At 45.8% G+C, this 27,882-nt stretch overlaps 18 non-coding genes and 4 pseudogenes across 18 annotated transcripts; all 22 read left to right on the plus strand.

Annotated features, from left to right (window-relative positions):
- The first annotated feature begins 629 nt into the window (after positions 1–629).
- LOC141182324 (U2 spliceosomal RNA) lies at positions 630–820 on the plus strand. The gene has a single exon (XR_012257701.1). It is a non-coding gene; the product is annotated as a U2 spliceosomal RNA (small nuclear RNA).
- A 1,118-nt stretch (positions 821–1,938) lies between these two features.
- LOC141182076 (U2 spliceosomal RNA) lies at positions 1,939–2,029 on the plus strand (annotated as a pseudogene).
- Positions 2,030–2,839: 810 nt separating this feature from the next.
- On the plus strand, positions 2,840–3,048 carry LOC141181955 (U2 spliceosomal RNA; annotated as a pseudogene).
- Positions 3,049–4,166: 1,118 nt separating this feature from the next.
- Positions 4,167–4,258, plus strand: LOC141182125 (U2 spliceosomal RNA; annotated as a pseudogene).
- A 795-nt stretch (positions 4,259–5,053) lies between these two features.
- LOC141182028 (U2 spliceosomal RNA) lies at positions 5,054–5,234 on the plus strand (annotated as a pseudogene).
- Positions 5,235–6,345: 1,111 nt separating this feature from the next.
- On the plus strand, positions 6,346–6,536 carry LOC141182325 (U2 spliceosomal RNA). The gene has a single exon (XR_012257702.1). It is a non-coding gene; the product is annotated as a U2 spliceosomal RNA (small nuclear RNA).
- Positions 6,537–7,650: 1,114 nt separating this feature from the next.
- On the plus strand, positions 7,651–7,841 carry LOC141181600 (U2 spliceosomal RNA). Its single transcript, XR_012257161.1, has one exon. It is a non-coding gene; the product is annotated as a U2 spliceosomal RNA (small nuclear RNA).
- A 1,121-nt stretch (positions 7,842–8,962) lies between these two features.
- On the plus strand, positions 8,963–9,153 carry LOC141182326 (U2 spliceosomal RNA). The gene has a single exon (XR_012257703.1). It is a non-coding gene; the product is annotated as a U2 spliceosomal RNA (small nuclear RNA).
- A 1,122-nt stretch (positions 9,154–10,275) lies between these two features.
- LOC141182328 (U2 spliceosomal RNA) lies at positions 10,276–10,466 on the plus strand. Its single transcript, XR_012257704.1, has one exon. It is a non-coding gene; the product is annotated as a U2 spliceosomal RNA (small nuclear RNA).
- Positions 10,467–11,580: 1,114 nt separating this feature from the next.
- On the plus strand, positions 11,581–11,771 carry LOC141182329 (U2 spliceosomal RNA). Its single transcript, XR_012257705.1, has one exon. It is a non-coding gene; the product is annotated as a U2 spliceosomal RNA (small nuclear RNA).
- A 1,115-nt stretch (positions 11,772–12,886) lies between these two features.
- On the plus strand, positions 12,887–13,077 carry LOC141182330 (U2 spliceosomal RNA). Its single transcript, XR_012257706.1, has one exon. It is a non-coding gene; the product is annotated as a U2 spliceosomal RNA (small nuclear RNA).
- Positions 13,078–14,195: 1,118 nt separating this feature from the next.
- Positions 14,196–14,386, plus strand: LOC141182331 (U2 spliceosomal RNA). The gene has a single exon (XR_012257707.1). It is a non-coding gene; the product is annotated as a U2 spliceosomal RNA (small nuclear RNA).
- A 1,121-nt stretch (positions 14,387–15,507) lies between these two features.
- LOC141182333 (U2 spliceosomal RNA) lies at positions 15,508–15,698 on the plus strand. Its single transcript, XR_012257709.1, has one exon. It is a non-coding gene; the product is annotated as a U2 spliceosomal RNA (small nuclear RNA).
- Positions 15,699–16,819: 1,121 nt separating this feature from the next.
- Positions 16,820–17,010, plus strand: LOC141182334 (U2 spliceosomal RNA). Its single transcript, XR_012257710.1, has one exon. It is a non-coding gene; the product is annotated as a U2 spliceosomal RNA (small nuclear RNA).
- A 1,125-nt stretch (positions 17,011–18,135) lies between these two features.
- Positions 18,136–18,327, plus strand: LOC141181746 (U2 spliceosomal RNA). The gene has a single exon (XR_012257294.1). It is a non-coding gene; the product is annotated as a U2 spliceosomal RNA (small nuclear RNA).
- Positions 18,328–19,447: 1,120 nt separating this feature from the next.
- On the plus strand, positions 19,448–19,638 carry LOC141181709 (U2 spliceosomal RNA). The gene has a single exon (XR_012257260.1). It is a non-coding gene; the product is annotated as a U2 spliceosomal RNA (small nuclear RNA).
- Positions 19,639–20,757: 1,119 nt separating this feature from the next.
- On the plus strand, positions 20,758–20,948 carry LOC141182335 (U2 spliceosomal RNA). Its single transcript, XR_012257711.1, has one exon. It is a non-coding gene; the product is annotated as a U2 spliceosomal RNA (small nuclear RNA).
- A 1,118-nt stretch (positions 20,949–22,066) lies between these two features.
- Positions 22,067–22,257, plus strand: LOC141182336 (U2 spliceosomal RNA). Its single transcript, XR_012257712.1, has one exon. It is a non-coding gene; the product is annotated as a U2 spliceosomal RNA (small nuclear RNA).
- A 1,122-nt stretch (positions 22,258–23,379) lies between these two features.
- On the plus strand, positions 23,380–23,570 carry LOC141182337 (U2 spliceosomal RNA). The gene has a single exon (XR_012257713.1). It is a non-coding gene; the product is annotated as a U2 spliceosomal RNA (small nuclear RNA).
- Positions 23,571–24,687: 1,117 nt separating this feature from the next.
- LOC141182339 (U2 spliceosomal RNA) lies at positions 24,688–24,878 on the plus strand. Its single transcript, XR_012257714.1, has one exon. It is a non-coding gene; the product is annotated as a U2 spliceosomal RNA (small nuclear RNA).
- A 1,119-nt stretch (positions 24,879–25,997) lies between these two features.
- On the plus strand, positions 25,998–26,188 carry LOC141182340 (U2 spliceosomal RNA). Its single transcript, XR_012257715.1, has one exon. It is a non-coding gene; the product is annotated as a U2 spliceosomal RNA (small nuclear RNA).
- A 1,120-nt stretch (positions 26,189–27,308) lies between these two features.
- LOC141181561 (U2 spliceosomal RNA) lies at positions 27,309–27,499 on the plus strand. The gene has a single exon (XR_012257126.1). It is a non-coding gene; the product is annotated as a U2 spliceosomal RNA (small nuclear RNA).
- Positions 27,500–27,882: the final 383 nt, after the last annotated feature.

Here is a 27,882-nt window from a genome sequence, read left to right on the forward strand (position 1 = left end):
CGTTGTCTCCCTCTGCTGGAACACTGACTTCTTTCATTTAATGCCTGCAGACTATAAAAGAGAAACCAACCCAAAAAGTTTGGTTGATTAGTCTGTGGCATTCTTTTAAACTGTTGCTTATGGCGGTCTCTGTGAGCTTCTCAGTGACATTCAGCCATCCAGGTATCCCGCCTGCAGTAGACGGAATGTGGCAATGGAACGCTGGCTGCGCGTGTCATAATAGGCTCTGAGCCTTTATATACCTGCGCACAGCAGCAGCCACCTTCAGTCTGCTGCTGGACAGCCAGCAGCAGCAGCAGCAGCAGGAGAGGTAATTAATCAGCAACCCTCCTGCTAAGGGTAGACAGCTGCTCGTTCCACCCCCCCCCCGCCTTAATTGGTTCTCCTCCCTTCCAACGGTGTTGAGGCGGGTGGGAACAGCCGGGGGTTGAGGGTACTGTGCTAAAAGAGGTGGAGTTATGCAGATCTAAAACGCGTGGATTGCAGCAGCAGCAAGCCGAAAAGTGCAGGCATGTGAGGGATCTAGAGGTTGACAGCATGTCTTCTTAACGGGAGTCCAGGTGGCCATCTCCACAAATGGACTTTTCAGAATCCTTGGGTGGCACCGTAGTCGGAAACCAATTCTGGTTATCGCTTCTCGGCCTTTTGGCTAAGATCAAGTGTAGTATCTGTTCTTATCAGTTTAATATCTGATACGTCCCCTATCTGGGGACCATATATTAAATGGATTTTTAGAACAGGGAGATGGAAAAAGAGCTTGCTCTGTCCACTCCACGCATTGACCTGGTATTGCAGTATCTCCAGGACCGGTGCACCCCTTCTTTAATGCAGTTTCTAAAATCAGAAAGAATTGAATTCAATGCTTTTTGTTCATTTGGCTTGTTTGTCGGATTTTGGGATGGACTCTTTGGCTTTGCTTTTCTTCTCCTCATTGGATTTTTCATGTTAAAAGTTGCAGAAGCCAGATGACAAGCTCATTTTGGTTCAACTTCAGCAACTGTGCATTGCATTGCCATGTAATGTAATGCAATGCTATCTATCTAGCTCTCCCTCTATACTTCCTTTTGGATAAACAGACATATTAGGCAAGCATTTTGGAGCTTTCACCTAAATAACTACAGGTGGTGAGATAAGCTGCACAATATAATTGACCTTTCAGTATATTGTTGCACACACACCATCTATTTAGCAAATGCCCTTGTTATCAACAGCAGCCTTTTAAACTCACCTGAGCTAACAGGTATGTGAGCTGGTTACTCTGCTGCGCTTAAAATTTCTTTTTTGGTTTGCTACAATGCCTTTTCTGAAACGTTGTCTCCCTCTGCTGGAACACTGACTTCTTTCATTTAATGCCTGCAGACTATAAAAGAGAAACCAACCCAAAAAGTTTGGTTGATTAGTCTGTGGCATTCTTTTAAACTGTTGCTTATGGCGGTCTCTGTGAGCTTCTCAGTGACATTCAGCCATCCAGGTATCCCGCCTGCAGTAGACGGAATGTGGCAATGGAACGCTGGCTGCGCGTGTCATAATAGGCTCTGAGCCTTTATATACCTGCGCACAGCAGCAGCCACCTTCAGTCTGCTGCTGGACAGCCAGCAGCAGCAGCAGCAGCAGGAGAGGTAATTAATCAGCAACCCTCCTGCTAAGGGTAGACAGCTGCTCGTTCCACCCCCCCCCCGCCTTAATTGGTTCTCCTCCCTTCCAACGGTGTTGAGGCGGGTGGGAACAGCCGGGGGTTGAGGGTACTGTGCTAAAAGAGGTGGAGTTATGCAGATCTAAAACGCGTGGATTGCAGCAGCAGCAAGCCGAAAAGTGCAGGCATGTGAGGGATCTAGAGGTTGACAGCATGTCTTCTTAACGGGAGTCCAGGTGGCCATCTCCACAAATGGACTTTTCAGAATCCTTGGGTGGCACCGTAGTCGGAAACCAATTCTGGTTATCGCTTCTCGGCCTTTTGGCTAAGATCAAGTGTAGTATCTGTTCTTATCGCTTCTCGGCCTTTTGGCTAAGATCAAGTGTAGTATCTTTTGAAAAGGCGGTTTTGGATGTTGGCCGCCCTAGTAGATTGATACATTATGCACACTGGGGTTTAGGCGCTTGTTAGTACGCCAGGTGGCTAATATAGTCATCTGGTGGAAAGCATGGCCCCCCAGGATCGACGCCATTGGGCCGGGGAAGATCGAAAGCCCGAAGTGTGAAGTGCCCCAGGAGTGGTGACCCTGGGGTGCCTTAACTCACTGGGATTGGGAACCCCACTTGAGTTTATGGCACATTTGCACAAGCACTTCAAATTTTCTTTCTTCGCACACACCCTTATTCCGGGCCTTCTGGCCTTAGGATGGGGAATTTTTCAATTCCCGGTCGAAGGTCCGGGCAGTATTATACTGTGAAACCTTCACTATTTATTTAATTTCTTTGTCACTGTGTGTCCACTTATTCACGTGTGTCACGTCCTACTAGGATTTTGTCGGGATGCGGTTCCCTTACGGGTTCCTCTCTTGGCAGGTCTAGGGGGGGAGTGTGTGGCCATCAGGTTCCGCTCCCCCCTGAACCCCCCTGGCTCTCCTCTTTCGGGAGGAGAGCGTTGTTGGCTCCCCTCTTCCGGGAGGGGAGCACAGTCTTTGGCTCCCAGTGCCTTGCTCGGGTGAGAACTCGGGCAGGTGCTGGGAGTAAGATTGGGTCGCCTCTGGCTTCGGCTGGAGGTGGCTTTTTGTCCCTGTTCCTCGCTGTGGCCTTTTGGCTCGGAGGGACGGGGAATGGTTTGGGGGACCCTTCTCCTTTTGGAGAGGGTTTCAAGAAGACCAGCATCCTAGTGCACTTTTTTTGTGGCACTTGTCACTTTTTTAAGCGCACTCGGGTTTTGTACACGAATTCGGGCTAAAAAAAAAAAAAAAATCTGTTCTTATCAGTTTAATATCTGATACGTCCCCTATCTGGGGACCATATATTAAATGGATTTTTAGAACAGGGAGATGGAAAAAGAGCTTGCTCTGTCCACTCCACGCATTGACCTGGTATTGCAGTATCTCCAGGACCGGTGCACCCCTTCTTTAATGCAGTTTCTAAAATCAGAAAGAATTGAATTCAATGCTTTTTGTTCATTTGGCTTGTTTGTCGGATTTTGGGATGGACTCTTTGGCTTTGCTTTTCTTCTCCTCATTGGATTTTTCATGTTAAAAGTTGCAGAAGCCAGATGACAAGCTCATTTTGGTTCAACTTCAGCAACTGTGCATTGCATTGCCATGTAATGTAATGCAATGCTATCTATCTAGCTCTCCCTCTATACTTCCTTTTGGATAAACAGACATATTAGGCAAGCATTTTGGAGCTTTCACCTAAATAACTACAGGTGGTGAGATAAGCTGCACAATATAATTGACCTTTCAGTATATTGTTGCACACACACCATCTATTTAGCAAATGCCCTTGTTATCAACAGCAGCCTTTTAAACTCACCTGAGCTAACAGGTATGTGAGCTGGTTACTCTGCTGCGCTTAAAATTTCTTTTTTGGTTTGCTACAATGCCTTTTCTGAAACGTTGTCTCCCTCTGCTGGAACACTGACTTCTTTCATTTAATGCCTGCAGACTATAAAAGAGAAACCAACCCAAAAAGTTTGGTTGATTAGTCTGTGGCATTCTTTTAAACTGTTGCTTATGGCGGTCTCTGTGAGCTTCTCAGTGACATTCAGCCATCCAGGTATCCCGCCTGCAGTAGACGGAATGTGGCAATGGAACGCTGGCTGCGCGTGTCATAATAGGCTCTGAGCCTTTATATACCTGCGCACAGCAGCAGCCACCTTCAGTCTGCTGCTGGACAGCCAGCAGCAGCAGCAGCAGCAGGAGAGGTAATTAATCAGCAACCCTCCTGCTAAGGGTAAACAGCTGCTCGTTCCACCCCCCCCCCGCCTTAATTGGTTCTCCTCCCTTCCAACGGTGTTGAGGCGGGTGGGAACAGCCGGGGGTTGAGGGTACTGTGCTAAAAGAGGTGGAGTTATGCAGATCTAAAACGCGTGGATTGCAGCAGCAACAAGCCGAAAAGTGCAGGCATGTGAGGGATCTAGAGGTTGACAGCATGTCTTCTTAACGGGAGTCCAGGTGGCCATCTCCACAAATGGACTTTTCAGAATCCTTGGGTGGCACCGTAGTCGGAAACCAATTCTGGTTATCGCTTCTCGGCCTTTTGGCTAAGATCAAGTGTAGTATCTTTTGAAAAGGCGGTTTTGGATGTTGGCCGCCCTAGTAGATTGATACATTATGCACACTGGGGTTTAGGCGCTTGTTAGTACGCCAGGTGGCTAATATAGTCATCTGGTGGAAAGCATGGCCCCCCAGGATCGACGCCATTGGGCCGGGGAAGATCGAAAGCCCGAAGTGTGAAGTGCCCCAGGAGTGGTGACCCTGGGGTGCCTTAACTCACTGGGATTGGGAACCCCACTTGAGTTTATGGCACATTTGCACTAGCACTTCAATATTTCTTTCTTCACACACACCCTTATTCCGGGCCTTCTGGCCTTAGGATGGGAAATTTTTCAATTCCCGGTCGAAGGTCCGGGCAGTATTATACTGTGAAACCTTCACTATTTATTTAAATTTTTTTTTTGTCACTGTGTGTCCACTTTTTCACGTGTGTCCACGTCCTTACTAGGATTTTGTCGGGATGCGGTTCCCTTATGGGTTCCTCTCTTGGCAGGTCTAGGGGGGGAGTGTGTGGCCATCAGGTTCCGCTCCCCCCTGAACCCCCCTGGCTCTCCTCTTTCGGGAGGAGAGCGTTGTTGGCTCCCCTCTTCCGGGAGGGGAGCACAGTCTTTGGCTCCCAGTGCCTTGCTCGGGTGAGAACTCGGGCAGGTATTGGGGGTAAGATTGGGTCGCCTCTGGCTCTGGCTGGAGGTGGCTATTTGTCCCTGTTCCTCGCTGTGGCCTTCTGGCTCGGAGGGACGGGGAATGGTTTGGGGGACCCTTCTCATTTTGGAGAGGGTTTCAAGAAGACCAGCATCCTAGTGCACTTTTTTTGTGGCACTTGTCACTTTTTTAAGCGCACTCGGGTTTTGTACACGAATTCGGGCTTTAAAAAAGAAAAAATCTGTTCTTATCAGTTTAATATCTGATACGTCCCCTATCTGGGGACCATATATTAAATGGATTTTTAGAACAGGGAGATGGAAAAAGAGCTTGCTCTGTCCACTCCACGCATTGACCTGGTATTGCAGTATCTCCAGGACCGGTGCACCCCTTCTTTAATGCAGTTTCTAAAATCAGAAAGAATTGAATTCAATGCTTTTTGTTCATTTGGCTTGTTTGTCGGATTTTGGGATGGACTCTTTGGCTTTGCTTTTCTTCTCCTCATTGGATTTTTCATGTTAAAAGTTGCAGAAGCCAGATGACAAGCTCATTTTGGTTCAACTTCAGCAACTGTGCATTGCATTGCCATGTAATGTAATGCAATGCTATCTATCTAGCTCTCCCTCTATACTTCCTTTTGGATAAACAGACATATTAGGCAAGCATTTTGGAGCTTTCACCTAAATAACTACAGGTGGTGAGATAAGCTGCACAATATAATTGACCTTTCAGTATATTGTTGCACACACACCATCTATTTAGCAAATGCCCTTGTTATCAACAGCAGCCTTTTAAACTCACCTGAGCTAACAGGTATGTGAGCTGGTTACTCTGCTGCGCTTAAAATTTCTTTTTTGGTTTGCTACAATGCCTTTTCTGAAACGTTGTCTCCCTCTGCTGGAACACTGACTTCTTTCATTTAATGCCTGCAGACTATAAAAGAGAAACCAACCCAAAAAGTTTGGTTGATTAGTCTGTGGCATTCTTTTAAACTGTTGCTTATGGCGGTCTCTGTGAGCTTCTCAGTGACATTCAGCCATCCAGGTATCCCGCCTGCAGTAGACGGAATGTGGCAATGGAACGCTGGCTGCGCGTGTCATAATAGGCTCTGAGCCTTTATATACCTGCGCACAGCAGCAGCCACCTTCAGTCTGCTGCTGGACAGCCAGCAGCAGCAGCAGGAGAGGTAATTAATCAGCAACCCTCCTGCTAAGGGTAGACAGCTGCTCGTTCCACCCCCCCCCGCCTTAATTGGTTCTCCTCCCTTCCAACGGTGTTGAGGCGGGTGGGAACAGCCGGGGGTTGAGGGTACTGTGCTAAAAGAGGTGGAGTTATGCAGATCTAAAACGCGTGGATTGCAGCAGCAGCAAGCCGAAAAGTGCAGGCATGTGAGGGATCTAGAGGTTGACAGCATGTCTTCTTAACGGGAGTCCAGGTGGCCATCTCCACAAATGGACTTTTCAGAATCCTTGGGTGGCACCGTAGTCGGAAACCAATTCTGGTTATCGCTTCTCGGCCTTTTGGCTAAGATCAAGTGTAGTATCTGTTCTTATCAGTTTAATATCTGATACGTCCCCTATCTGGGGACCATATATTAAATGGATTTTTAGAACAGGGAGATGGAAAAAGAGCTTGCTCTGTCCACTCCACGCATTGACCTGGTATTGCAGTATCTCCAGGACCGGTGCACCCCTTCTTTAATGAAGTTTCTAAAATCAGAAAGAATTGAATTCAATGCTTTTTGTTCATTTGGCTTGTTTGTCGGATTTTGGGATGGACTCTTTGGCTTTGCTTTTCTTCTCCTCATTGGATTTTTCATGTTAAAAGTTGCAGAAGCCAGATGACAAGCTCATTTTGGTTCAACTTCAGCAACTGTGCATTGCATTGCCATGTAATGTAATGCAATGCTATCTATCTAGCTCTCCCTCTATACTTCCTTTTGGATAAACAGACATATTAGGCAAGCATTTTGGAGCTTTCACCTAAATAACTACAGGTGGTGAGATAAGCTGCACAATATAATTGACCTTTCAGTATATTGTTGCACACACACCATCTATTTAGCAAATGCCCTTGTTATCAACAGCAGCCTTTTAAACTCACCTGAGCTAACAGGTATGTGAGCTGGTTACTCTGCTGCGCTTAAAATTTCTTTTTTTTGATTTGCTACAATGCCTTTTCTGAAACGTTGTCTCCCTCTGCTGGAACACTGACTTCTTTCATTTAATGCCTGCAGACTATAAAAGAGAAACCAACCCAAAAAGTTTGGTTGATTAGTCTGTGGCATTCTTTTAAACTGTTGCTTATGGCGGTCTCTGTGAGCTTCTCAGTGACATTCAGCCATCCAGGTATCCCGCCTGCAGCAGACGGAATGTGGCAATGGAACGCTGGCTGCGCGTGTCATAATAGGCTCTGAGCCTTTATATACCTGCGCACAGCAGCAGCCACCTTCAGTCTGCTGCTGGACAGCCAGCAGCAGCAGCAGGAGAGGTAATTAATCAGCAACCCTTCTGCTAAGGGTAGACAGCTGCTCGTTCCACCCCCCCCCCGCCTTAATTGGTTCTCCTCCCTTCCAACGGTGTTGAGGCGGGTGGGAACAGCCGGGGGTTGAGGGTACTGTGCTAAAAGAGGTGGAGTTATGCAGATCTAAAACGCGTGGATTGCAGCAGCAGCAAGCCGAAAAGTGCAGGCATGTGAGGGATCTAGAGGTTGACAGCATGTCTTCTTAACGGGAGTCCAGGTGGCCATCTCCACAAATGGACTTTTCAGAATCCTTGGGTGGCACCGTAGTCGGAAACCAATTCTGGTTATCGCTTCTCGGCCTTTTGGCTAAGATCAAGTGTAGTATCTGTTCTTATCAGTTTAATATCTGATACGTCCCCTATCTGGGGACCATATATTAAATGGATTTTTAGAACAGGGAGATGGAAAAAGAGCTTGCTCTGTACACTCCACGCATTGACCTGGTATTGCAGTATCTCCAGGACCGGTGCACCCCTTCTTTAATGCAGTTTCTAAAATCAGAAAGAATTGAATTCAATGCTTTTTGTTCATTTGGCTTGTTTGTCGGATTTTGGGATGGACTCTTTGGCTTTGCTTTTCTTCTCCTCATTGGATTTTTCATGTTAAAAGTTGCAGAAGCCAGATGACAAGCTCATTTTGGTTCAACTTCAGCAACTGTGCATTGCATTGCCATGTAATGTAATGCAATGCTATCTATCTAGCTCTCCCTCTATACTTCCTTTTGGATAAACAGACATATTAGGCAAGCATTTTGGAGCTTTCACCTAAATAACTACAGGTGGTGAGATAAGCTGCACAATATAATTGACCTTTCAGTATATTGTTGCACACACACCATCTATTTAGCAAATGCCCTTGTTATCAACAGCAGCCTTTTAAACTCACCTGAGCTAACAGGTATGTGAGCTGGTTACTCTGCTGCGCTTAAAATTTCTTTTTTGGTTTGCTACAATGCCTTTTCTGAAACGTTGTCTCCCTCTGCTGGAACACTGACTTCTTTCATTTAATGCCTGCAGACTATAAAAGAGAAACCAACCCAAAAAGTTTGGTTGATTAGTCTGTGGCATTCTTTTAAACTGTTGCTTATGGCGGTCTCTGTGAGCTTCTCAGTGACATTCAGCCATCCAGGTATCCCGCCTGCAGTAGACGGAATGTGGCAATGGAACGCTGGCTGCGCGTGTCATAATAGGCTCTGAGCCTTTATATACCTGCGCACAGCAGCAGCCACCTTCAGTCTGCTGCTGGACAGCCAGCAGCAGCAGCAGCAGCAGGAGAGGTAATTAATCAGCAACCCTCCTGCTAAGGGTAGACAGCTGCTCGTTCCACCCCCCCCCCCCCGCCTTAATTGGTTCTCCTCCCTTCCAACGGTGTTGAGGCGGGTGGGAACAGCCGGGGGTTGAGGGTACTGTGCTAAAAGAGGTGGAGTTATGCAGATCTAAAACGCGTGGATTGCAGCAGCAGCAAGCCGAAAAGTGCAGGCATGTGAGGGATCTAGAGGTTGACAGCATGTCTTCTTAACGGGAGTCCAGGTGGCCATCTCCACAAATGGACTTTTCAGAATCCTTGGGTGGCACCGTAGTCGGAAACCAATTCTGGTTATCGCTTCTCGGCCTTTTGGCTAAGATCAAGTGTAGTATCTGTTCTTATCAGTTTAATATCTGATACGTCCCCTATCTGGGGACCATATATTAAATGGATTTTTAGAACAGGGAGATGGAAAAAGAGCTTGCTCTGTCCACTCCACGCATTGACCTGGTATTGCAGTATCTCCAGGACCGGTGCACCCCTTCTTTAATGCAGTTTCTAAAATCAGAAAGAATTGAATTCAATGCTTTTTGTTCATTTGGCTTGTTTGTCGGATTTTGGGATGGACTCTTTGGCTTTGCTTTTCTTCTCCTCATTGGATTTTTCATGTTAAAAGTTGCAGAAGCCAGATGACAAGCTCATTTTGGTTCAACTTCAGCAACTGTGCATTGCATTGCCATGTAATGTAATGCAATGCTATCTGTCTAGCTCTCCCTCTATACTTCCTTTTGGATAAACAGACATATTAGGCAAGCATTTTGGAGCTTTCACCTAAATAACTACAGGTGGTGAGATAAGCTGCACAATATAATTGACCTTTCAGTATATTGTTGCACACACACCATCTATTTAGCAAATGCCCTTGTTATCAACAGCAGCCTTTTAAACTCACCTGAGCTAACAGGTATGTGAGCTGGTTACTCTGCTGCGCTTAAAATTTCTTTTTTGGTTTGCTACAATGCCTTTTCTGAAACGTTGTCTCCCTCTGCTGGAACACTGACTTCTTTCATTTAATGCCTGCAGACTATAAAAGAGAAACCAACCCAAAAAGTTTGGTTGATTAGTCTGTGGCATTCTTTTAAACTGTTGCTTATGGCGGTCTCTGTGAGCTTCTCAGTGACATTCAACCATCCAGGTATCCCGCCTGCAGTAGACGGAATGTGGCAATGGAACGCTGGCTGCGCGTGTCATAATAGGCTCTGAGCCTTTATATACCTGCGCACAGCAGCAGCCACCTTCAGTCTGCTGCTGGACAGCCAGCAGCAGCAGCAGCAGCAGGAGAGGTAATTAATCAGCAACCCTCCTGCTAAGGGTAGACAGCTGCTCGTTCCACCCCCCCCCCCCCCGCCTTAATTGGTTCTCCTCCCTTCCAACGGTGTTGAGGCGGGTGGGAACAGCCGGGGGTTGAGGGTACTGTGCTAAAAGAGGTGGAGTTATGCAGATCTAAAACGCGTGGATTGCAGCAGCAGCAAGCCGAAAAGTGCAGGCATGTGAGGGATCTAGAGGTTGACAGCATGTCTTCTTAACGGGAGTCCAGGTGGCCATCTCCACAAATGGACTTTTCAGAATCCTTGGGTGGCACCGTAGTCGGAAACCAATTCTGGTTATCGCTTCTCGGCCTTTTGGCTAAGATCAAGTGTAGTATCTGTTCTTATCAGTTTAATATCTGATACGTCCCCTATCTGGGGACCATATATTAAATGGATTTTTAGAACAGGGAGATGGAAAAAGAGCTTGCTCTGTCCACTCCACGCATTGACCTGGTATTGCAGTATCTCCAGGACCGGTGCACCCCTTCTTTAATGCAGTTTCTAAAATCAGAAAGAATTGAATTCAATGCTTTTTGTTCATTTGGCTTGTTTGTCGGATTTTGGGATGGACTCTTTGGCTTTGCTTTTCTTCTCCTCATTGGATTTTTCATGTTAAAAGTTGCAGAAGCCAGATGACAAGCTCATTTTGGTTCAACTTCAGCAACTGTGCATTGCATTGCCATGTAATGTAATGCAATGCTATCTATCTAGCTCTCCCTCTATACTTCCTTTTGGATAAACAGACATATTAGGCAAGCATTTTGGAGCTTTCACCTAAATAACTACAGGTGGTGAGATAAGCTGCACAATATAATTGACCTTTCAGTATATTGTTGCACACACACCATCTATTTAGCAAATGCCCTTGTTATCAACAGCAGCCTTTTAAACTCACCTGAGCTAACAGGTATGTGAGCTGGTTACTCTGCTGCGCTTAAAATTTCTTTTTTGGTTTGCTACAATGCCTTTTCTGAAACGTTGTCTCCCTCTGCTGGAACACTGACTTCTTTCATTTAATGCCTGCAGACTATAAAAGAGAAACCAACCCAAAAAGTTTGGTTGATTAGTCTGTGGCATTCTTTTAAACTGTTGCTTATGGCGGTCTCTGTGAGCTTCTCAGTGACATTCAGCCATCCAGGTATCCCGCCTGCAGTAGACGGAATGTGGCAATGGAACGCTGGCTGCGCGTGTCATAATAGGCTCTGAGCCTTTATATACCTGCGCACAGCAGCAGCCACCTTCAGTCTGCTGCTGGACAGCCAGCAGCAGCAGCAGGAGAGGTAATTAATCAGCAACCCTCCTGCTAAGGGTAGACAGCTGCTCGTTCCACCCCCCCCCCCCGCCTTAATTGGTTCTCCTACCTTCCAACGGTGTTGAGGCGGGTGGGAACAGCCGGGGGTTGAGGGTACTGTGCTAAAAGAGGTGGAGTTATGCAGATCTAAAACGCGTGGATTGCAGCAGCAGCAAGCCGAAAAGTGCAGGCATGTGAGGGATCTAGAGGTTGACAGCATGTCTTCTTAACGGGAGTCCAGGTGGCCATCTCCACAAATGGACTTTTCAGAATCCTTGGGTGGCACCGTAGTCGGAAACCAATTCTGGTTATCGCTTCTCGGCCTTTTGGCTAAGATCAAGTGTAGTATCTGTTCTTATCAGTTTAATATCTGATACGTCCCCTATCTGGGGACCATATATTAAATGGATTTTTAGAACAGGGAGATGGAAAAAGAGCTTGCTCTGTCCACTCCACGCATTGACCTGGTATTGCAGTATCTCCAGGACCGGTGCACCCCTTCTTTAATGCAGTTTCTAAAATCAGAAAGAATTGAATTCAATGCTTTTTGTTCATTTGGCTTGTTTGTCGGATTTTGGGATGGACTCTTTGGCTTTGCTTTTCTTCTCCTCATTGGATTTTTCATGTTAAAAGTTGCAGAAGCCAGATGACAAGCTCATTTTGGTTCAACTTCAGCAACTGTGCATTGCATTGCCATGTAATGTAATGCAATGCTATCTATCTAGCTCTCCCTCTATACTTCCTTTTGGATAAACAGACATATTAGGCAAGCATTTTGGAGCTTTCACCTAAATAACTACAGGTGGTGAGATAAGCTGCACAATATAATTGACCTTTCAGTATATTGTTGCACACACACCATCTATTTAGCAAATGCCCTTGTTATCAACAGCAGCCTTTTAAACTCACCTGAGCTAACAGGTATGTGAGCTGGTTACTCTGCTGCGCTTAAAATTTCTTTTTTGGTTTGCTACAATGCCTTTTCTGAAACGTTGTCTCCCTCTGCTGGAACACTGACTTCTTTCATTTAATGCCTGCAGACTATAAAAGAGAAACCAACCCAAAAAGTTTGGTTGATTAGTCTGTGGCATTCTTTTAAACTGTTGCTTATGGCGGTCTCTGTGAGCTTCTCAGTGACATTCAGCCATCCAGGTATCCCGCCTGCAGTAGACGGAATGTGGCAATGGAACGCTGGCTGCGCGTGTCATAATAGGCTCTGAGCCTTTATATACCTGCGCACAGCAGCAGCCACCTTCAGTCTGCTGCTGGACAGCCAGCAGCAGCAGCAGCAGGAGAGGTAATTAATCAGCAACCCTCCTGCTAAGGGTAGACAGCTGCTCGTTCCACCCCCCCCCCGCCTTAATTGGTTCTCCTCCCTTCCAACGGTGTTGAGGCGGGTGGGAACAGCCGGGGGTTGAGGGTACTGTGCTAAAAGAGGTGGAGTTATGCAGATCTAAAACACGTGGATTGCAGCAGCAGCAAGCCGAAAAGTGCAGGCATGTGAGGGATCTAGAGGTTGACAGCATGTCTTCTTAACGGGAGTCCAGGTGGCCATCTCCACAAATGGACTTTTCAGAATCCTTGGGTGGCACCGTAGTCGGAAACCAATTCTGGTTATCGCTTCTCGGCCTTTTGGCTAAGATCAAGTGTAGTATCTGTTCTTATCAGTTTAATATCTGATACGTCCCCTATCTGGGGACCATATATTAAATGGATTTTTAGAACAGGGAGATGGAAAAAGAGCTTGCTCTGTCCACTCCACGCATTGACCTGGTATTGCAGTATCTCCAGGACCGGTGCACCCCTTCTTTAATGCAGTTTCTAAAATCAGAAAGAATTGAATTCAATGCTTTTTGTTCATTTGGCTTGTTTGTCGGATTTTGGGATGGACTCTTTGGCTTTGCTTTTCTTCTCCTCATTGGATTTTTCATGTTAAAAGTTGCAGAAGCCAGATGACAAGCTCATTTTGGTTCAACTTCAGCAACTGTGCATTGCATTGCCATGTAATGTAATGCAATGCTATCTATCTAGCTCTCCCTCTATACTTCCTTTTGGATAAACAGACATATTAGGCAAGCATTTTGGAGCTTTCACCTAAATAACTACAGGTGGTGAGATAAGCTGCACAATATAATTGACCTTTCAGTATATTGTTGCACACACACCATCTATTTAGCAAATGCCCTTGTTATCAACAGCAGCCTTTTAAACTCACCTGAGCTAACAGGTATGTGAGCTGGTTACTCTGCTGCGCTTAAAATTTCTTTTTTGGTTTGCTACAATGCCTTTTCTGAAACGTTGTCTCCCTCTGCTGGAACACTGACTTCTTTCATTTAATGCCTGCAGACTATAAAAGAGAAACCAACCCAAAAAGTTTGGTTGATTAGTCTGTGGCATTCTTTTAAACTGTTGCTTATGGCGGTCTCTGTGAGCTTCTCAGTGACATTCAGCCATCCAGGTATCCCGCCTGCAGTAGACGGAATGTGGCAATGGAACGCTGGCTGCGCGTGTCATAATAAGCTCTGAGCCTTTATATACCTGCGCACAGCAGCAGCCACCTTCAGTCTGCTGCTGGACAGCCAGCAGCAGCAGCAGCAGCAGGAGAGGTAATTAATCAGCAACCCTCCTGCTAAGGGTAGACAGCTGCTCGTTCCACCCCCCCCCCGCCTTAATTGGTTCTCCTCCCTTCCAACGGTGTTGAGGCGGGTGGGAACAGCCGGGGGTTGAGGGTACTGTGCTAAAAGAGGTGGAGTTATGCAGATCTAAAACGCGTGGATTGCAGCAGCAGCAAGCCGAAAAGTGCAGGCATGTGAGGGATCTAGAGGTTGACAGCATGTCTTCTTAACGGGAGTCCAGGTGGCCATCTCCACAAATGGACTTTTCAGAATCCTTGGGTGGCACCGTAGTCGGAAACCAATTCTGGTTATCGCTTCTCGGCCTTTTGGCTAAGATCAAGTGTAGTATCTGTTCTTATCAGTTTAATATCTGATACGTCCCCTATCTGGGGACCATATATTAAATGGATTTTTAGAACAGGGAGATGGAAAAAGAGCTTGCTCTGTCCACTCCACGCATTGACCTGGTATTGCAGTATCTCCAGGACCGGTGCACCCCTTCTTTAATGCAGTTTCTAAAATCAGAAAGAATTGAATTCAATGCTTTTTGTTCATTTGGCTTGTTTGTCGGATTTTGGGATGGACTCTTTGGCTTTGCTTTTCTTCTCCTCATTGGATTTTTCATGTTAAAAGTTGCAGAAGCCAGATGACAAGCTCATTTTGGTTCAACTTCAGCAACTGTGCATTGCATTGCCATGTAATGTAATGCAATGCTATCTATCTAGCTCTCCCTCTATACTTCCTTTTGGATAAACAGACATATTAGGCAAGCATTTTGGAGCTTTCACCTAAATAACAACAGGTGGTGAGATAAGCTGCACAATATAATTGACCTTTCAGTATATTGTTGCACACACACCATCTATTTAGCAAATGCCCTTGTTATCAACAGCAGCCTTTTAAACTCACCTGAGCTAACAGGTATGTGAGCTGGTTACTCTGCTGCGCTTAAAATTTCTTTTTTGGTTTGCTACAATGCCTTTTCTGAAACGTTGTCTCCCTCTGCTGGAACACTGACTTCTTTCATTTAATGCCTGCAGACTATAAAAGAGAAACCAACCCAAAAAGTTTGGTTGATTAGTCTGTGGCATTCTTTTAAACTGTTGCTTATGACGGTCTCTGTGAGCTTCTCAGTGACATTCAGCCATCCAGGTATCCCGCCTGCAGTAGTCGGAATGTGACAATGGAACGCTGGCTGCGCGTGTCATAATAGGCTCTGAGCCTTTATATACCTGCGCACAGCAGCAGCCACCTTCAGTCTGCTGCTGGACAGCCAGCAGCAGCAGCAGCAGCAGGAGAGGTAATTAATCAGCAACCCTCCTGCTAAGGGTAGACAGCTGCTCGTTCCACCCCCCCCCCCGCCTTAATTGGTTCTCCTCCCTTCCAACGGTGTTGAGAGGCGGGTGGGAACAGCCGGGGGTTGAGGGTACTGTGCTAAAAGAGGTGGAGTTATGCAGATCTAAAACGCGTGGATTGCAGCAGCAGCAAGCCGAAAAGTGCAGGCATGTGAGGGATCTAGAGGTTGACAGCATGTCTTCTTAACGGGAGTCCAGGTGGCCATCTCCACAAATGGACTTTTCAGAATCCTTGGGTGGCACCGTAGTCGGAAACCAATTCTGGTTATCGCTTCTCGGCCTTTTGGCTAAGATCAAGTGTAGTATCTGTTCTTATCAGTTTAATATCTGATACGTCCCCTATCTGGGGACCATATATTAAATGGATTTTTAGAACAGGGAGATGGAAAAAGAGCTTGCTCTGTCCACTCCACGCATTGACCTGGTATTGCAGTATCTCCAGGACCGGTGCACCCCTTCTTTAATGCAGTTTCTAAAATCAGAAAGAATTGAATTCAATGCTTTTTGTTCATTTGGCTTGTTTGTCGGATTTTGGGATGGACTCTTTGGCTTTGCTTTTCTTCTCCTCATTGGATTTTTCATGTTAAAAGTTGCAGAAGCCAGATGACAAGCTCATTTTGGTTCAACTTCAGCAACTGTGCATTGCATTGCCATGTAATGTAATGCAATGCTATCTATCTAGCTCTCCCTCTATACTTCCTTTTGGATAAACAAACATATTAGGCAAGCATTTTGGAGCTTTCACCTAAATAACTACAGGTGGTGAGATAAGCTGCACAATATAATTGACCTTTCAGTATATTGTTGCACACACACCATCTATTTAGCAAATGCCCTTGTTATCAACAGCAGCCTTTTAAACTCACCTGAGCTAACAGGTATGTGAGCTGGTTACTCTGCTGCGCTTAAAATTTCTTTTTTGGTTTGCTACAATGCCTTTTCTGAAACGTTGTCTCCCTCTGCTGGAACACTGACTTCTTTCATTTAATGCCTGCAGACTATAAAAGAGAAACCAACCCAAAAAGTTTGGTTGATTAGTCTGTGGCATTCTTTTAAACTGTTGCTTATGGCGGTCTCTGTGAGCTTCTCAGTGACATTCAGCCATCCAGGTATCCCGCCTGCAGTAGACGGAATGTGGCAATGGAACGCTGGCTGCGCGTGTCATAATAGGCTCTGAGCCTTTATATACCTGCGCACAGCAGCAGCCACCTTCAGTCTGCTGCTGGACAGCCAGCAGCAGCAGCAGCAGCAGGAGAGGTAATTAATCAGCAACCCTCCTGCTAAGGGTAGACAGCTGCTCATTCCACCCCCCCCCCCCCGCCTTAATTGGTTCTCCTCCCTTCCAACGGTGTTGAGGCGGGTGGGAACAGCTGGGGGTTGAGGGTACTGTGCTAAAAGAGGTGGAGTTATGCAGATCTAAAACGCGTGGATTGCAGCAGCAACAAGCCGAAAAGTGCAGGCATGTGAGGGATCTAGAGGTTGACAGCATGTCTTCTTAACGGGAGTCCAGGTGGCCATCTCCACAAATGGACTTTTCAGAATCCTTGGGTGGCACCGTAGTCGGAAACCAATTCTGGTTATCGCTTCTCGGCCTTTTGGCTAAGATCAAGTGTAGTATCTGTTCTTATCAGTTTAATATCTGATACGTCCCCTATCTGGGGACCATATATTAAATGGATTTTTAGAACAGGGAGATGGAAAAAGAGCTTGCTCTGTCCACTCCACGCATTGACCTGGTATTGCAGTATCTCCAGGACCGGTGCACCCCTTCTTTAATGCAGTTTCTAAAATCAGAAAGAATTGAATTCAATGCTTTTTGTTCATTTGGCTTGTTTGTCGGATTTTGGGATGGACTCTTTGGCTTTGCTTTTCTTCTCCTCATTGGATTTTTCATGTTAAAAGTTGCAGAAGCCAGATGACAAGCTCATTTTGGTTCAACTTCAGCAACTGTGCATTGCATTGCCATGTAATGTAATGCAATGCTATCTATCTAGCTCTCCCTCTATACTTCCTTTTGGATAAACAGACATATTAGGCAAGCATTTTGGAGCTTTCACCTAAATAACTACAGGTGGTGAGATAAGCTGCACAATATAATTGACCTTTCAGTATATTGTTGCACACACACCATCTATTTAGCAAATGCCCTTGTTATCAACAGCAGCCTTTTAAACTCACCTGAGCTAACAGGTATGTGAGCTGGTTACTCTGCTGTGCTTAAAATTTCTTTTTTGGTTTGCTACAATGCCTTTTCTGAAACGTTGTCTCCCTCTGCTGGAACACTGACTTCTTTCATTTAATGCCTGCAGACTATAAAAGAGAAACCAACCCAAAAAGTTTGGTTGATTAGTCTGTGGCATTCTTTTAAACTGTTGCTTATGGCGGTCTCTGTGAGCTTCTCAGTGACATTCAGCCATCCAGGTATCCCGCCTGCAGTAGACGGAATGTGGCAATGGAACGCTGGCTGCGCGTGTCATAATAGGCTCTGAGCCTTTATATACCTGCGCACAGCAGCAGCCACCTTCAGTCTGCTGCTGGACAGCCAGCAGCAGCAGCAGCAGCAGCAGCAGGAGAGGTAATTAATCAGCAACCCTCCTGCTAAGGGTAGACAGCTGCTCGTTCCACCCCCCCCCCCGCCTTAATTGGTTCTCCTCCCTTCCAACGGTGTTGAGGCGGGTGGGAACAGCCGGGGGTTGAGGGTACTGTGCTAAAAGAGGTGGAGTTATGCAGATCTAAAACGCGTGGATTGCAGCAGCAGCAAGCCGAAAAGTGCAGGCATGTGAGGGATCTAGAGGTTGACAGCATGTCTTCTTAACGGGAGTCCAGGTGGCCATCTCCACAAATGGACTTTTCAGAATCCTTGGGTGGCACCGTAGTCGGAAACCAATTCTGGTTATCGCTTCTCGGCCTTTTGGCTAAGATCAAGTGTAGTATCTGTTCTTATCAGTTTAATATCTGATACGTCCCCATATCTGGGGACCATATATTAAATGGATTTTTAGAACAGGGAGATGGAAAAAGAGCTTGCTCTGTCCACTCCACGCATTGACCTGGTATTGCAGTATCTCCAGGACCGGTGCACCCCTTCTTTAATGCAGTTTCTAAAATCAGAAAGAATTGAATTCAATGCTTTTTGTTCATTTGGCTTGTTTGTCGGATTTTGGGATGGACTCTTTGGCTTTGCTTTTCTTCTCCTCATTGGATTTTTCATGTTAAAAGTTGCAGAAGCCAGATGACAAGCTCATTTTGGTTCAACTTCAGCAACTGTGCATTGCATTGCCATGTAATGTAATGCAATGCTATCTATCTAGCTCTCCCTCTATACTTCCTTTTGGATAAACAGACATATTAGGCAAGCATTTTGGAGCTTTCACCTAAATAACTACAGGTGGTGAGATAAGCTGCACAATATAATTGACCTTTCAGTATATTGTTGCACACACACCATCTATTTAGCAAATGCCCTTGTTATCAACAGCAGCCTTTTAAACTCACCTGAGCTAACAGGTATGTGAGCTGGTTACTCTGCTGCGCTTAAAATTTCTTTTTTGGTTTGCTACAATGCCTTTTCTGAAACGTTGTCTCCCTCTGCTGGAACACTGACTTCTTTCATTTAATGCCTGCAGACTATAAAAGAGAAACCAACCCAAAAAGTTTGGTTGATTAGTCTGTGGCATTCTTTTAAACTGTTGCTTATGGCGGTCTCTGTGAGCTTCTCAGTGACATTCAGCCATCCAGGTATCCCGCCTGCAGTAGACGGAATGTGGCAATGGAACGCTGGCTGCGCGTGTCATAATAGGCTCTGAGCCTTTATATACCTGCGCACAGCAGCAGCCACCTTCAGTCTGCTGCTGGACAGCCAGCAGCAGCAGCAGCAGCAGGAGAGGTAATTAATCAGCAACCCTCCTGCTAAGGGTAGACAGCTGCTCGTTCCACACCCCACCCCCGCCTTAATTGGTTCTCCTCCCTTCCAACGGTGTTGAGGCGGGTGGGAACAGCCGGGGGTTGAGGGTACTGTGCTAAAAGAGGTGGAGTTATGCAGATCTAAAACGCGTGGATTGCAGCAGCAGCAAGCCGAAAAGTGCAGGCATGTGAGGGATCTAGAGGTTGACAGCATGTCTTCTTAACGGGAGTCCAGGTGGCCATCTCCACAAATGGACTTTTCAGAATCCTTGGGTGGCACCGTAGTCGGAAACCAATTCTGGTTATCGCTTCTCGGCCTTTTGGCTAAGATCAAGTGTAGTATCTGTTCTTATCAGTTTAATATCTGATACGTCCCCTATCTGGGGACCATATATTAAATGGATTTTTAGAACAGGGAGATGGAAAAAGAGCTTGCTCTGTCCACTCCACGCATTGACCTGGTATTGCAGTATCTCCAGAACCGGTGCACCCCTTCTTTAATGCAGTTTCTAAAATCAGAAAGAATTGAATTCAATGCTTTTTGTTAATTTGGCTTGTTTGTCGGATTTTGGGATGGACTCTTTGGCTTTGCTTTTCTTCTCCTCATTGGATTTTTCATGTTAAAAGTTGCAGAAGCCAGATGACAAGCTCATTTTGGTTCAACTTCAGCAACTGTGCATTGCATTGCCATGTAATGTAATGCAATGCTATCTATCTAGCTCTCCCTCTATACTTCCTTTTGGATAAACAGACATATTAGGCAAGCATTTTGGAGCTTTCACCTAAATAACTACAGGTGGTGAGATAAGCTGCACAATATAATTGACCTTTCAGTATATTGTTGCACACACACCATCTATTTAGCAAATGCCCTTGTTATCAACAGCAGCCTTTTAAACTCACCTGAGCTAACAGGTATGTGAGCTGGTTACTCTGCTGCGCTTAAAATTTCTTTTTTGGTTTGCTACAATGCCTTTTCTGAAACGTTGTCTCCCTCTGCTGGAACACTGACTTCTTTCATTTAATGCCTGCAGACTGTAAAAGAGAAACCAACCCAAAAAGTTTGGTTGATTAGTCTGTGGCATTCTTTTAAACTGTTGCTTATGGCGGTCTCTGTGAGCTTCTCAGTGACATTCAGCCATCCAGGTATCCCGCCTGCAGTAGACGGAATGTGGCAATGGAACGCTGGCTGCGCGTGTCATAATAGGCTCTGAGCCTTTATATACCTGCGCACAGCAGCAGCCACCTTCAGTCTGCTGCTGGACAGCCAGCAGCAGCAGCAGCAGGAGAGGTAATTAATCAGCAACCCTCCTGCTAAGGGTAGACAGCTGCTCGTTCCACCCCCCCCCCCGCCGCCTTAATTGGTTCTCCTCCCTTCCAACGGTGTTGAGGCGGGTGGGAACAGCCGGGGGTTGAGGGTACTGTGCTAAAAGAGGTGGAGTTATGCAGATCTAAAACGCGTGGATTGCAGCAGCAGCAAGCCGAAAAGTGCAGGCATGTGAGGGATCTAGAGGTTGACAGCATGTCTTCTTAACGGGAGTCCAGGTGGCCATCTCCACAAATGGACTTTTCAGAATCCTTGGGTGGCACCGTAGTCGGAAACCAATTCTGGTTATCGCTTCTCGGCCTTTTGGCTAAGATCAAGTGTAGTATCTGTTCTTATCAGTTTAATATCTGATACGTCCCCTATCTGGGGACCATATATTAAATGGATTTTTAGAACAGGGAGATGGAAAAAGAGCTTGCTCTGTCCACTCCACGCATTGACCTGGTATTGCAGTATCTCCAGGACCGGTGCACCCCTTCTTTAATGCAGTTTCTAAAATCAGAAAGAATTGAATTCAATGCTTTTTGTTCATTTGGCTTGTTTGTCGGATTTTGGGATGGACTCTTTGGCTTTGCTTTTCTTCTCCTCATTGGATTTTTCATGTTAAAAGTTGCAGAAGCCAGATGACAAGCTCATTTTGGTTCAACTTCAGCAACTGTGCATTGCATTGCCATGTAATGTAATGCAATGCTATCTATCTAGCTCTCCCTCTATACTTCCTTTTGGATAAACAGACATATTAGGCAAGCATTTTGGAGCTTTCACCTAAATAACTACAGGTGGTGAGATAAGCTGCACAATATAATTGACCTTTCAGTATATTGTTGCACACACACCATCTATTTAGCAAATGCCCTTGTTATCAACAGCAGCCTTTTAAACTCACCTGAGCTAACAGGTATGTGAGCTGGTTACTCTGCTGCGCTTAAAATTTCTTTTTTGGTTTGCTACAATGCCTTTTCTGAAACGTTGTCTCCCTCTGCTGGAACACTGACTTCTTTCATTTAATGCCTGCAGACTATAAAAGAGAAACCAACCCAAAAAGTTTGGTTGATTAGTCTGTGGCATTCTTTTAAACTGTTGCTTATGGCGGTCTCTGTGAGCTTCTCAGTGACATTCAGCCATCCAGGTATCCCGCCTGCAGTAGACGGAATGTGGCAATGGAACGCTGGCTGCGCGTGTCATAATAGGCTCTGAGCCTTTATATACCTGCGCACAGCAGCAGCCACCTTCAGTCTGCTGCTGGACAGCCAGCAGCAGCAGCAGCAGCAGGAGAGGTAATTAATCAGCAACCCTCCTGCTAAGGGTAGACAGCTGCTCGTTCCACCCCCCCCCCGCCTTAATTGGTTCTCCTCCCTTCCAACGGTGTTGAGGCGGGTGGGAACAGCCGGGGGTTGAGGGTACTGTGCTAAAAGAGGTGGAGTTATGCAGATCTAAAACGCGTGGATTGCAGCAGCAGCAAGCCGAAAAGTGCAGGCATGTGAGGGATCTAGAGGTTGACAGCATGTCTTCTTAACGGGAGTCCAGGTGGCCATCTCCACAAATGGACTTTTCAGAATCCTTGGGTGGCACCGTAGTCGGAAACCAATTCTGGTTATCGCTTCTCGGCCTTTTGGCTAAGATCAAGTGTAGTATCTGTTCTTATCAGTTTAATATCTGATACGTCCCCTATCTGGGGACCATATATTAAATGGATTTTTAGAACAGGGAGATGGAAAAAGAGCTTGCTCTGTCCACTCCACGCATTGACCTGGTATTGCAGTATCTCCAGGACCGGTGCACCCCTTCTTTAATGCAGTTTCTAAAATCAGAAAGAATTGAATTCAATGCTTTTTGTTCATTTGGCTTGTTTGTCGGATTTTGGGATGGACTCTTTGGCTTTGCTTTTCTTCTCCTCATTGCATTTTTCATGTTAAAAGTTGCAGAAGCCAGATGACAAGCTCATTTTGGTTCAACTTCAGCAACTGTGCATTGCATTGCCATGTAATGTAATGCAATGCTATCTATCTAGCTCTCCCTCTATACTTCCTTTTGGATAAACAGACATATTAGGCAAGCATTTTGGAGCTTTCACCTAAATAACTACAGGTGGTGAGATAAGCTGCACAATATAATTGACCTTTCAGTATATTGTTGCACACACACCATCTATTTAGCAAATGCCCTTGTTATCAACAGCAGCCTTTTAAACTCACCTGAGCTAACAGGTATGTGAGCTGGTTACTCTGCTGCGCTTAAAATTTCTTTTTTGGTTTGCTACAATGCCTTTTCTGAAACGTTGTCTCCCTCTGCTGGAACACTGACTTCTTTCATTTAATGCCTGCAGACTATAAAAGAGAAACCAACCCAAAAAGTTTGGTTGATTAGTCTGTGGCATTCTTTTAAACTGTTGCTTATGGCGGTCTCTGTGAGCTTCTCAGTGACATTCAGCCATCCAGGTATCCCGCCTGCAGTAGACGGAATGTGGCAATGGAACGCTGGCTGCGCGTGTCATAATAGGCTCTGAGCCTTTATATACCTGCGCACAGCAGCAGCCACCTTCAGTCTGCTGCTGGACAGCCAGCAGCAGCAGCAGCAGCAGGAGAGGTAATTAATCAGCAACCCTCCTGCTAAGGGTAGACAGCTGCTCGTTCCACCCCCCCCCCCCCCGCCTTAATTGGTTCTCCTCCCTTCCAACGGTGTTGAGGCGGGTGGGAACAGCCGGGGGTTGAGGGTACTGTGCTAAAAGAGGTGGAGTTATGCAGATCTAAAACGCGTGGATTGCAGCAGCAGCAAGCCGAAAAGTGCAGGCATGTGAGGGATCTAGAGGTTGACAGCATGTCTTCTTAACGGGAGTCCAGGTGGCCATCTCCACAAATGGACTTTTCAGAATCCTTGGGTGGCACCGTAGTCGGAAACCAATTCTGGTTATCGCTTCTCGGCCTTTTGGCTAAGATCAAGTGTAGTATCTGTTCTTATCAGTTTAATATCTGATACGTCCCCTATCTGGGGACCATATATTAAATGGATTTTTAGAACAGGGAGATGGAAAAAGAGCTTGCTCTGTCCACTCCACGCATTGACCTGGTATTGCAGTATCTCCAGGACCGGTGCACCCCTTCTTTAATGCAGTTTCTAAAATCAGAAAGAATTGAATTCAATGCTTTTTGTTCATTTGGCTTGTTTGTCGGATTTTGGGATGGACTCTTTGGCTTTGCTTTTCTTCTCCTCATTGGATTTTTCATGTTAAAAGTTGCAGAAGCCAGATGACAAGCTCATTTTGGTTCAACTTCAGCAACTGTGCATTGCATTGCCATGTAATGTAATGCAATGCTATCTATCTAGCTCTCCCTCTATACTTCCTTTTGGATAAACAGACATATTAGGCAAGCATTTTGGAGCTTTCACCTAAATAACTACAGGTGGTGAGATAAGCTGCACAATATAATTGACCTTTCAGTATATTGTTGCACACACACCATCTATTTAGCAAATGCCCTTGTTATCAACAGCAGCCTTTTAAACTCACCTGAGCTAACAGGTATGTGAGCTGGTTACTCTGCTGCGCTTAAAATTTCTTTTTTGGTTTGCTACAATGCCTTTTCTGAAACGTTGTCTCCCTCTGCTGGAACACTGACTTCTTTCATTTAATGCCTGCAGACTATAAAAGAGAAACCAACCCAAAAAGTTTGGTTGATTAGTCTGTGGCATTCTTTTAAACTGTTGCTTATGGCGGTCTCTGTGAGCTTCTCAGTGACATTCAGCCATCCAGGTATCCCGCCTGCAGTAGACGGAATGTGGCAATGGAACGCTGGCTGCGCGTGTCATAATAGGCTCTGAGCCTTTATATACCTGCGCACAGCAGCAGCCACCTTCAGTCTGCTGCTGGACAGCCAGCAGCAGCAGCAGCAGCAGGAGAGGTAATTAATCAGCAACCCTCCTGCTAAGGGTAGACAGCTGCTCGTTCCACCCCCCCCCGCCTTAATTGGTTCTCCTCCCTTCCAACGGTGTTGAGGCGGGTGGGAACAGCCGGGGGTTGAGGGTACTGTGCTAAAAGAGGTGGAGTTATGCAGATCTAAAACGCGTGGATTGCAGCAGCAGCAAGCCGAAAAGTGCAGGCATGTGAGGGATCTAGAGGTTGACAGCATGTCTTCTTAACGGGAGTCCAGGTGGCCATCTCCACAAATGGACTTTTCAGAATCCTTGGGTGGCACCGTAGTCGGAAACCAATTCTGGTTATCGCTTCTCGGCCTTTTGGCTAAGATCAAGTGTAGTATCTGTTCTTATCAGTTTAATATCTGATACGTCCCCTATCTGGGGACCATATATTAAATGGATTTTTAGAACAGGGAGATGGAAAAAGAGCTTGCTCTGTCCACTCCACGCATTGACCTGGTATTGCAGTATCTCCAGGACCGGTGCACCCCTTCTTTAATGCAGTTTCTAAAATCAGAAAGAATTGAATTCAATGCTTTTTGTTCATTTGGTTTGTTTGTCGGATTTTGGGATGGACTCTTTGGCTTTGCTTTTCTTCTCCTCATTGGATTTTTCATGTTAAAAGTTGCAGAAGCCAGATGACAAGCTCATTTTGGTTCAACTTCAGCAACTGTGCATTGCATTGCCATGTAATGTAATGCAATGCTATCTATCTAGCTCTCCCTCTATACTTCCTTTTGGATAAACAGACATATTAGGCAAGCATTTTGGAGCTTTCACCTAAATAACTACAGGTGGTGAGATAAGCTGCACAATATAATTGACCTTTCAGTATATTGTTGCACACACACCATCTATTTAGCAAATGCCCTTGTTATCAACAGCAGCCTTTTAAACTCACCTGAGCTAACAGGTATGTGAGCTGGTTACTCTGCTGCGCTTAAAATTTCTTTTTTGGTTTGCTACAATGCCTTTTCTGAAACGTTGTCTCCCTCTGCTGGAACACTGACTTCTTTCATTTAATGCCTGCAGACTATAAAAGAGAAACCAACCCAAAAAGTTTGGTTGATTAGTCTGTGGCATTCTTTTAAACTGTTGCTTATGGCGGTCTCTGTGAGCTTCTCAGTGACATTCAGCCATCCAGGTATCCCGCCTGCAGTAGACGGAATGTGGCAATGGAACGCTGGCTGCGCGTGTCATAATAGGCTCTGAGCCTTTATATACCTGCGCACAGCAGCAGCCACCTTCAGTCTGCTGCTGGACAGCCAGCAGCAGCAGCAGCAGCAGGAGAGGTAATTAATCAGCAACCCTCCTGCTAAGGGTAGACAGCTGCTCGTTCCACCCCCCCCCCCGCCTTAATTGGTTCTCCTCCCTTCCAACGGTGTTGAGGCGGGTGGGAACAGCCGGGGGTTGAGGGTACTGTGCTAAAAGAGGTGGAGTTATGCAGATCTAAAACGCGTGGATTGCAGCAGCAGCAAGCCGAAAAGTGCAGGCATGTGAGGGATCTAGAGGTTGACAGCATGTCTTCTTAACGGGAGTCCAGGTGGCCATCTCCACAAATGGACTTTTCAGAATCCTTGGGTGGCACCGTAGTCGGAAACCAATTCTGGTTATCGCTTCTCGGCCTTTTGGCTAAGATCAAGTGTAGTATCTGTTCTTATCAGTTTAATATCTGATACGTCCCCTATCTGGGGACCATATATTAAATGGATTTTTAGAACAGGGAGATGGAAAAAGAGCTTGCTCTGTCCACTCCACGCATTGACCTGGTATTGCAGTATCTCCAGGACCGGTGCACCCCTTCTTTAATGCAGTTTCTAAAATCAGAAAGAATTGAATGCAATGCTTTTTGTTCATTTGGCTTGTTTGTCGGATTTTGGGATGGACTCTTTGGCTTTGCTTTTCTTCTCCTCATTGGATTTTTCATGTTAAAAGTTGCAGAAGCCAGATGACAAGCTCATTTTGGTTCAACTTCAGCAACTGTGCATTGCATTGCCATGTAATGTAATGCAATGCTATCTATCTAGCTCTCCCTCTATACTTCCTTTTGGATAAACAGACATATTAGGCAAGCATTTTGGAGCTTTCACCTAAATAACTACAGGTGGTGAGATAAGCTGCACAATATAATTGACCTTTCAGTATATTGTTGCACACACACCATCTATTTAGCAAATGCCCTTGTTATCAACAGCAGCCTTTTAAACTCACCTGAGCTAACAGGTATGTGAGCTGGTTACTCTGCTGCGCTTAAAATTTCTTTTTTGGTTTGCTACAATGCCTTTTCTGAAACGTTGTCTCCCTCTGCTGGAACACTGACTTCTTTCATTTAATGCCTGCAGACTATAAAAGAGAAACCAACCCAAAAAGTTTGGTTGATTAGTCTGTGGCATTCTTTTAAACTGTTGCTTATGGCGGTCTCTGTGAGCTTCTCAGTGACATTCAGCCATCCAGGTATCCCGCCTGCAGTAGACGGAATGTGGCAATGGAACGCTGGCTGCGCGTGTCATAATAGGCTCTGAGCCTTTATATACCTGCGCACAGCAGCAGCCACCTTCAGTCTGCTGCTGGACAGCCAGCAGCAGCAGCAGCAGCAGGAGAGGTAATTAATCAGCAACCCTCCTGCTAAGGGTAGACAGCTGCTCGTTCCACCCCCCCCCCCCGCCTTAATTGGTTCTCCTCCCTTCCAACGGTGTTGAGGCGGGTGGGAACAGCCGGGGGTTGAGGGTACTGTGCTAAAAGAGGTGGAGTTATGCAGATCTAAAACGCGTGGATTGCAGCAGCAGCAAGCCGAAAAGTGCAGGCATGTGAGGGATCTAGAGGTTGACAGCATGTCTTCTTAACGGGAGTCCAGGTGGCCATCTCCACAAATGGACTTTTCAGAATCCTTGGGTGGCACCGTAGTCGGAAACCAATTCTGGTTATCGCTTCTCGGCCTTTTGGCTAAGATCAAGTGTAGTATCTGTTCTTATCAGTTTAATATCTGATACGTCCCCTATCTGGGGACCATATATTAAATGGATTTTTAGGACAGGGAGATGGAAAAAGAGCTTGCTCTGTCCACTCCACGCATTGACCTGGTATTGCAGTATCTCCAGGACCGGTGCACCCCTTCTTTAATGCAGTTTCTAAAATCAGAAAGAATTGAATGCAATGCTTTTTGTTCATTTGGCTTGTTTGTCGGATTTTGGGATGGACTCTTTGGCTTTGCTTTTCTTCTCCTCATTGGATTTTTCATGTTAAAAGTTGCAGAAGCCAGATGACAAGCTCATTTTGGTTCAACTTCAGCAACTGTGCATTGCATTGCCATGTAATGTAATGCAATGCTATCTATCTAGCTCTCCCTCTATACTTCCTTTTGGATAAACAGACATATTAGGCAAGCATTTTGGAGCTTTCACCTAAATAACTACAGGTGGTGAGATAAGCTGCACAATATAATTGACCTTTCAGTATATTGTTGCACACACACCATCTATTTAGCAAATGCCCTTGTT

Source organism: Phyllobates terribilis, unplaced genomic scaffold, assembly GCF_046119375.1.
Source record: "Phyllobates terribilis strain yellow unplaced genomic scaffold, ASM4611937v1 Scaffold_34__1_contigs__length_13252353, whole genome shotgun sequence".
NCBI classification, from domain to species: Eukaryota; Metazoa; Chordata; class Amphibia; order Anura; family Dendrobatidae; genus Phyllobates; species Phyllobates terribilis.